General features: G+C 42.0%; 1 long non-coding RNA gene across 1 annotated transcript; it reads left to right on the forward strand.

Annotated features, from left to right (window-relative positions):
- The first annotated feature begins 254 nt into the window (after positions 1-254).
- On the forward strand, positions 255-6,547 carry LOC144457115 (uncharacterized). The gene is made up of 2 exons (XR_013486459.1): positions 255-706; positions 5,269-6,547. It is a non-coding gene; the product is annotated as an uncharacterized LOC144457115 (long non-coding RNA).
- The last annotated feature ends 2,682 nt before the right edge of the window (positions 6,548-9,229 follow it).

Below are 9,229 nucleotides of genomic sequence, written 5' to 3' on the forward strand. Positions count from 1 at the left end.
AGTACAGTAACTTTTTAAAGGAAGGTTCTTCAGCTGCACTCCCAGGATCTGTTCTTCTTTGCTGTTTGACTCCCAACTGTCAAGGCTAGGTCTGTCTGAAGTCTGTAGCTGTCTCTCTCTCTCTCCCTCCCTCTTTCTTCCTCCTTCTATCTATTCCTTTCTCTCTCTCTTCATCTCTCTCTGTCTCTATCTTTCTCTCTGTCCCTCCCTCCCCCTCTTTCCTTCTCCCTTTCCCCTTCCCTCTGAAATGGAAATTGGAAATTCCCCTTTAAATTAATAAGATCACTCAAATAAATAGGTTCAGTTCAAATCTCGGTCATGACCGTTCCATATCTCCTGAGTGTTCTTGGCCTAGCATTCCAGGAACTAGCCATTCCTAGGTCACGTTGACATGGAGGGTTGGCTCCTCTCCTTGTGAGACGTGATGTTATTAAAAAACAAAATACCAAGCCTCAGGCGGATGGGAGCGTGGCTAAGGTCAGATGTGTATTGGACAAACCATGAATAGCGCAAGCATCAAAAAGGGCTTCTTGGCCCCAAGCCTTCTTTGTTTAGAACAATATAAAAACACTGCGTCCTGTAAGCCCGCTGAGCCTCACCCGCGGGAAGGACGCTTCGCCCGGGAAAATCTTTACACAATTCAAGTTTGTACAGGCTGCAACGGGGCTCCCAGCCGTTGATTGACTTTGGAGGTTCCCTTGAATTGGTGATGTATTCTCTTCCATTACCGACTCTCTTGATCGGTGCTATATTATTGATTGTTCTTATTATTTATGCTTCCTATGCAAATTCAAACTATCTGTGCTTTGCTTCTTCTAAATAAATTATCTATTTCCTATTATTTTCTGGTGCATTGGAGAGTGTCATTTATAGGAGCGAATCTGAACCTCACTAAATCCTATTAATACACCCTCCCATCTCTCTCTCTCTCTCTCTCTCTCTCTCTCCCTTCCTGGCCCCCTTTCTTTCCCTCCCTCCCCCCCCCTCGCCCACACCTTTCTTCCCCCAGCTGAGGTCTTAATTCCTCAAACCTGCCTCTGTCCTTGAATGATGACTTCTCTAAATACTTGTCTGTCTGGAGTATTTGTTTCTACTCTCTGTTGGGTTAAGTGTCTTCTGCTGGTTGAGTAGCTTGCTTCAAAGCCATAGGATTAATGTATGGGGGGGGGGGGGTTGGATAGGGGAGGAGAAAGAAATTCTCTCCCCCAGAAGTCTCCTATTTGGAACGTTTCCCATCCTGGAATGACTATTTTTTAAAGGTCACCTTTCGGCCAATGGGATTGCCCCTTCTGATTCACTCAGAAAATCTTTATGAGAAGTGGCCACTTTTCTTTGAGGGAATCAGAAAAGGAAATCCCATTGGCTGAAAGAAGATGGGCATGCCCCAAGGTGACCTTTAAAAAATATCTGTAAAGTTTATCAGGGAATAGATAAGTCTTTACAATTAGTCAAATCCCTCATTAACAGCTTGTCAGTTAGTTGATTAATCAATAAACTTTTATTAAGTGCTTACTATATGCCAGGCACTTGTGCTGAGCACTGAGGATATAAAAAGAGGCAAAGAGTTCCTGCTCTCAGGAAGTTTACGATCTAATGGGAGAGACACCAAACAGATATGTTTAAGCAGGTTATATGTAGGATAAATAGGTAATAATTAACAAAAGGCACTAGTATTAAGAGGGTTAGGGAAAGCTTCTAGTAAATGATAGGATTTTAATTGGGACTTGAGGGATGCCAGGGAAGCCAGAAGGCAAGGATGAGAAAGGAGGGCATCTAGATGTGGGAGACAGCCAGCCAGAGAAAATGCCCAGCAATGAGAGATGGAGGTTATGAAGAGTAGGAAGACCAGTGTCATTGGGTCAAAGAGTACCTGTGGGGAATAGAAATGTAAGAAGACTGGAAAAGTAGGAGGAGACTAGGTTAGGAAGGGCATTGAATGACAGAGGATTTTGTATTTGATTCTAAAGGTGACAGGGAGCTACTACAATTTATTGATTGGGGGATGAGTGACATGGTTGGACCTGCACTTTAATAAAATCAATTTAGTCAATGCATTGGAAAGGGGAGAGACTTTAGGCAGGCAGACCCACTAGCAGGCTATTACAATAATCCCAGTGTGAGTTGATAAGGGACTGTCACAGACAGGTGGCAAGGCCAGAGAAGAGACAGAGGCATATTCAACAGATTTTGCAAAGGTGAAATCAATTGATCTTGTCAACATATTGAATATGGTGGGGAGACTAGGGGGGAATCTGGAATGCTTCCTAGGTTGTGAGCCTGAGGAACTAGGAGGATGGTGTTGCCTTCTACAGTAATAGGGAAGGTAGAAAGGTGTCGGGAGGGTTTAGGGGGAAAGATAATGAGTTCCATTTTGGAGGTTTAAGATGTATACTGGACATATAGTTTGAGATGATTGAAAGGCAGTTGGAGATGCCATACTGAAGGTCAGCTGAGAGGTTGGGAAAGGATAAGTAAATTTGAAAATCATCAGCATAGAGATGATAATTAAATCCGTGGGAGCTGATGAGAACATCAAGTGAAGTAATATAGAGGGAGAAGAGAAGAAGACCCAGGATAGAACTAGGTTGTACACATATAGTTAAGAGGGTATGATCTGGATGAGGATCCAGCAAAGGAGACCAAGAAGTAGTCAGTCAGATAGGTAGGAAGAGAAAGAAGCCGGAGAGAGCTTTTGATGTCCCAAAAACCTAAAGAGAAAAAGTATCAAGGAGAGAGTGATCAGCAGTGTCAAAGGCTGGAACATTGTCATGGAGAATGAGGATTGAGAAAAGGTAATTGGGTTGGGCAATTAAGAGACTATTGGTAACTTTGGAGGGAGCAATTTTGGTGGAGTAATGATGAGGTCATGAGCAGGATTACAAGGGGTTAAGAAAGAGAGGGAGTTGAGGCACCTATCCTAAAAGACTTTTTCGAGGAGTTTAGCCACAGAGGGCAGAAGAGATGTAGGATATAAATATTTAGGGCTAGAAGGATCAAGTGTGTGTTTGCTAAGGATGGGGAGACATGGCATGGTTTGTAGTTAGTAGGAAATAATCCATTAGACAGGGAAAGATTAAAAATGGGGATGACAGAGGGGGAAATCTGTTGGAGGAGATAAGATGGGATTCTCCTGTGCATATAGAGTGGGTAGCCTTGGTAATGGAATAAGGCCACTGCACCACATGGATTGTAATGTTATGATTACATTCTGGGATTTCTGGTCTGTGGGGTTGGTCAAAGATGAACTCCTCTACACACACAAAGTAAGTAAAAAATAATTTCAGATTGCTGAGACACTAAAACCTGGGAGGATCAGGAAAGACCTTTTGTAGGAAGTGATATTTGACCTGAGCCTTGAAGGAACTTAGAAGTTCCAAGGTGAGGAGAAAGAGCATTCCAGGCCTGGGGCATCAGCACACAGGTGGGAGATGGAGTATCAAATAGGGAGCATCAAATAAGCTTATTTATCTGGAGCATAGTGTGCATTGGGGCTAGTAATATGTAATTAGCCTGGGAGAAATAGGTGAGAATCGACTTCTGACTAGCTTTAAACCCCAGAGACATTTGTATTTTATGCTAGAGGCAACAGTGAGTCCCTGAAACCTTTTGAATAGGGGAGTAATATGGTCAGAAGTACTTTAGGACAATCTATTTGAGTTATGGATTAGACAGAGAAGGGGCTTGTATATAGTTATTTATGTACCTGTTAGAATGTAAGCTCCTTGAGGGCAGGAACTTTTTTTCCTTCCTTCCTTCCTTCCTTCCTTCCTTCCTTCCTTCCTTCCTTCCTTCCTTCCTTCCTTCCTTCCTTCCTTCCTTCCTTCCTTCCTTCCTTCCTTCCCTTTCCTTCCTTTCTACCTTCCTCCTTCTCTCCCTTTTTCCTTCCTTTTTTCCTTCTTTCTCTTTTTCTTTCCTTTCTTCCTTAATTCCTTTTCTTTTTGATATCTGAATGGTTTAACCTAGTGCCTGATACATAATAAACATTTAATTAATGCTTGTGAATTAATGATTAATTTTAGTGATTACAGTACTTGGATTTGGAGTCAGAAGACCTGAACCCTATCCAAGTTTTTCTACTTACTACCTATGTGACCTTGGGCAAATCACTTCTTCTCTCTGGGCCTCAGTTTCCTCATCTGTAAAACAAGGAGGTTAGATGAGATCATTGCTAAGTTCTCCTCCAGGCCTCAATCCCATAACCTGATGACTATGGGTATACAGACTTTGAGTAGGAATGGACCTCAATGGCCATCCCAGGGGTTCTTGACTTAAAGAAGCTTGTTGCTGCTTTTAAAGGCATTTTGATAACTGTATTTTAGTATAATTGGTTTCCTTGGTAATCTTGCACATTTTATTCTAAGCATTTAAAAAAATGAGTCTGAGAAGGGAATAAACATTTATATATCCATTACCATGTGTCAGGCATTATGCTAAGTACTTTATAAATATTATCTCATTTGATCCTCACAACTCTGTGAGGTGGGTGTTGTTATCACCCCCATGTTACAGATGAGGAAACTGAGACAAACAGAGGTTAAATAACTTTCCCAGGGTCAAACAACAAGTAAGTTTCTGAGACCAAATTTGAACTCAGGTTTTCTTGACTTCAGGCCCACTGCTCTATCCACTGTACCCCTCCGCTTCTAGAAGGGGTCCGTGGACTTCAGCCTGCTCAATGTCGGGTCCAGGACACAAAAAGGCCAAGAACCTCTGATCTAGACTGATACATTCATTTTACAGATGAGCAATTTAGAGTTCAAGGAAATTATGACACTTTGGGTAGTGGGAGTCAGAGGTTTGAACCCATGTTCTTGTAGCTTTAGAGTCCAGGATCTTTCCGTTGCTCTGTGCTGTATATTTGTCAGTTAAAGTGTTTGGCCTGGCTTATCAATGCTATGGTTCAATGAATCTCCACATCATCTGGATCATTTGGAAAACATCTGAAAGCTCACAAACCCCTTTGAGTTGACAAAGCCGCTCCCTGGAGTGCGGAGGATAAGACTTTCTGATTCTGCTCCAGTCAGTTGGGATTTCAGAGACCTGGGGTTCTAGGAAAATCTCCAAGTTCACATCTGTGCTGCAAGGAGGGATAAGGGAAGGGGTTTTGAGTGCATTAAGGTTGAGGAGTGGGTGCTTTCTGAAAATTCAGCATGACACAGGGGTAAGCAGCTTTCTCAGGTAACTGGAAAATAAGATTGGGGTGAGGGGGCTAGGAGGGAAGGAAACTGCCAGCGGCTGATAACCTATTATTTTCACTTTCTCTTTCAGAGAGGCCAGATATCCATGAAATTGAGGATTGGTGAGAACCCTTTAACTCCAGATGGACCTGTTCTATGCACCCTGGCTGAGAATTGGTGCAGTCTGGCTGTGGAGGAGATAGGAAATAGGTTGGGAGTGGGAGCTGGTGGGGGAGTCCAGTCTGCCGGCCAGGCCCTGGGACATGGAGCTGGGCAGCTCCGGACCCCTTGCCACCTAGTGACAGAAAAAGTCTTTGATCTGCTCTTCCAAATGAATCATTGGAAGGGACCTTAGAGGTCACTTAGTTTGACCCCTCATTATACGGATAAGGAAACTGAGGCCAAGGTGGGTGAAACTGCCAAGCCTCCAATGCACTCCCTCACCTCTACCTTATGACTCCCTCTCTTCCTTCAAGATGCAGCTCAAGGACCACCTCCATGAAGCCTCTCCTGATTGCTCCCAACTGCTATTGCCTCCCCCCCCCCAAAAAAAACTAACTTGAATTGAACTCATCTGTATTTATTCTCTTTAGGTTTATTCTGTATAATATATGGATAGCTTGTCTCCCTGTTAGAATGGGCCTTGAAACTAGGATTGTTTTATTCTTTGAAACTAGGGCAGGGGTCCTTAACTTTGTGTGTATATGTGAGAGAGAGATGGACTCAACTGATAATCTGCTAAAGCCTGTAGATCATAATGACTAGGTTGTTTTTTAAAAAATTATGTTTATAAAGGCTAAACAAGTTGTGGTACATGATTATGATGGAATACTACTTTGCTTTAAGAATGATGACTGTGATGATCTTAGAAAAGCATGGATAGACTTGCATGAAATAATGAAGAGCAAAATGAGCAGAACCAAGAGAACATTGTATACAATGACAGCACTGTTGTTTCAAGAATGATTTTGAAAAAATAAGTTATTTTGAATATTAAAAATATCCAAATTAAGTACAAAGGATGTATGAAGATGCGATCTACATCCAGAGAAAGAACTGACAAATAGAAGTATGTATAGAATGACTTTACATACACACACACATACACACAGAGATTTGTGTCTAATGGTAGTCATCCCTAGGTTGGGAGAGGGGAGGGGAAAAAAGGAAAAAAATGTACATAGTACCTTTGTTATATATTTAAAAGGAATAGCAAGTTGAACATAACAGATTTACAGTTGCATGTGCAATTATCTTTTTTATTATAGTGTTATGGAAATGCTTGTTTTATTCCATAAATTAAAAGTAAATAAATAAAACTAAAAAAAGGATAAAATTATCATCAAAATAAATGGTTAATTTCATTTCAAGGTTAGTGAAAATAAAGATGTAATTGTTTTCTCCGTTCAAGTTCATGGAGTGCTTGAAATCTATGCATGGACCCCTGTGTCAAATCAATGCTTGTCAATTGAAACAGCTATCCCAAGGTCACCCAGGTGGTAAGACACAAAGCAAACCTCAGTCCTCTGTCTCCAGATCTATCACCATTTTCACAATACCAGGCTGCTTCACCCTTCCTTATCTCTCTCCATCCTTTGCCATTCCATTGCTAATGCCTGCCTGTGGTTTCCAATGAATTCCCTCCTTGGATTTGGAGAGAAGGGAGAATTGATGGGGATTAAAGCACTGTAGATTCAAATCTCTGGATGCATTTGAAATTGTAATAAGGAAGCTCTAGTGAGGCTGACTGTGTGTGTTTGATGTAAACAGGAGAAATTATAACTCTTCTAAGCCAGCTCTCTGCTTTCATTACATGTATTAAGATTTATTGCCATCAAAACAAACATAAATATCGTGTATTTTGGGAGATCCATTCTCAGAGAATAAATCTATCCCAGACAGTGCCGCAATCATTCTCTAGCGAGGAAGGGCACGGCAGGGTTTGTCAGCAGTTGCCAATCAGGGAAGGATGGAGAGAAGGAGCTGCTGAAAATCTTCAGGGTTGATGAGCTCTGAGTGCTGAATGGAAACTCTCGGAGTCCTGGGAATCTGGCTAGAGCACCTGCCTTCTTGTCAGGTGAAACCCACAGATGCAGAAAGCAGGGATTTTAATGGACTTTTCTTCGTTGCTTCTACCCTCTTTATCTGCCATGTGCCTGGTGATGAAACATGTTGCTGATTCCTCTGGGACTTTGCAAAAATTTTCCTTGCGACCAGAATGTTCTTCTTTTTCACCCTAACCTCTTGGAAGCCCTCACTGTCTCTGAGGTGCAGTTCACCAGCTCCTACAAAGATCTGATCCCCTTAATCACTATTAGCGCTCCCTCCCAATATTTGGTATTAACTTTGTATATTTGGAAAAACACACATTATGTATTACTTACCTACGTACATATTATCCCCCCCCAGCAGAGTATAAGGTTTTCGAGGGCAGAGATTGCTTTTTTTTTTGTCTTCATATCCCCATTACCTAGCACAATTGTTGTTGTTTAATCATGTCTAACTTTTTGTGACTCCATTTTTCTTTTGGCAGAAGTAGTTTGCAGTTTCCTTCTTCAGCTCATCTTACAGATAAGGAAATTGAGGCAAATAGGGATAAATGACTTGCCCAGGGTCATACAGCTACTAAGTGTCTGAGGCCAGATTTGAACTCAAGAAGAGGAGTCTTCCTGACTCCAGGTCTTGTACTCTATCCACTGCCCCTTCTAGTTGCCCACCTAGCATGATACCTTGCTTTTACTTAGATATGTACTAAATATTTGATTTATTCAATATGGAAGTTCTCTTCAACAATGAAGACCTAAAACTGCCCATGCCTACTTATCCTATGGGTGTCTTATTCAAATCTTCCCATAAATTCGTCACAGGGGGGGACCTTAATGTGCTAGAATGCTTCCGAGATTCTTCCTAACATTGCAATGGTGATGAAGGGGCACTCGTTCATGCACCTGCCATCTCTCATTCTCACCACAAGACTAGCCTATCTTAAACTAGTATTTCCATTCACTTTAAGGTTTGCAAAACACTTTGCAAATGTGATCTCATTCGATCCTCACAACAATCCTGGGAGGTATGTGTTGTTATTATCCTCATTTTACAGATGAGGAAACTGAGGCACATAAGTGAATTGCCCAGGGTCACACAGCTAGCAAGTATCTGAGGTCAAATTTGAACTCAGGCTTTTCTGACTCCAGGTCTTTTGCTCTATCCACTGTGACATGTAGCTGCTTCTTCTAGCCTCTGTTTCTCTGATGATGTCATTTACTTCCATTCTTCTCTGAAGTTCCTCATTGGTTCTCTGTTATAGCCTGCTCACACACTTCCCCATTGCCCTCTCTATATGCCCATTTTCAAAGACAGTTGTATTGCACATCTCGTTGCCAAGACATGCACACAGTTAAGTTGTTGGACTGAACTGACTTGTGTTGTCCAAGGGCAAGCCTAACTAGGTACTGAGTGTTTTGTCACCAGTTGGCTGCAAGGTGATGAATATTTTGGCAACAGTGAATCTTAAAGTCTGCTTACTGAGTTATAGAGGGGTTGGGATCTGTGTGGGTGGAAGGAGAATTCACACTAATAGAATTACAGATTAGTGAAATTTGGAAACATTTCTTAACTGAAGAGTATCTGTGTTCCATTTGGGCTTTTCTAAAGATGTTTCTGTCTGATTCAGAAGGCTTCGGGGAGCAGTCACTGCTTGGCTCACAGTATTATACACAACCTCCACCCCTACTCCCTCCTACTGTTATATAAATGTCCCTCTAGGGGATGGCAGGTTTCTCCAACCAGACCGTAAATTCCCTGAGGGCAGAGACCATGGAAAGTGGGGTGGGTTTTCTTCCTGTCTCCTCCAAAGCACCTGGAACAGGTTGGCATATAGTAGGTACTCAGGAAAGATATTGTATAACTGGACTAGACTGATCTGATCAAAACTTGAGAATGAGAAATTGTGTGGGCCAGGAGAAATGAGAGAGAGGGTGTCAAGGTTCTAAGACCCACAGCCAGGAGTCAAGGACTCCAGTGAAGAGATAAGGAGTGAGTGGGCCAGGAGT

Source organism: Phascolarctos cinereus, unplaced genomic scaffold (genome assembly GCF_003287225.1).
Source record: "Phascolarctos cinereus isolate Bilbo 61053 unplaced genomic scaffold, phaCin_HiC Scaffold_4;HRSCAF=312, whole genome shotgun sequence".
Classification (NCBI taxonomy): Eukaryota; Metazoa; Chordata; class Mammalia; order Diprotodontia; family Phascolarctidae; genus Phascolarctos; species Phascolarctos cinereus.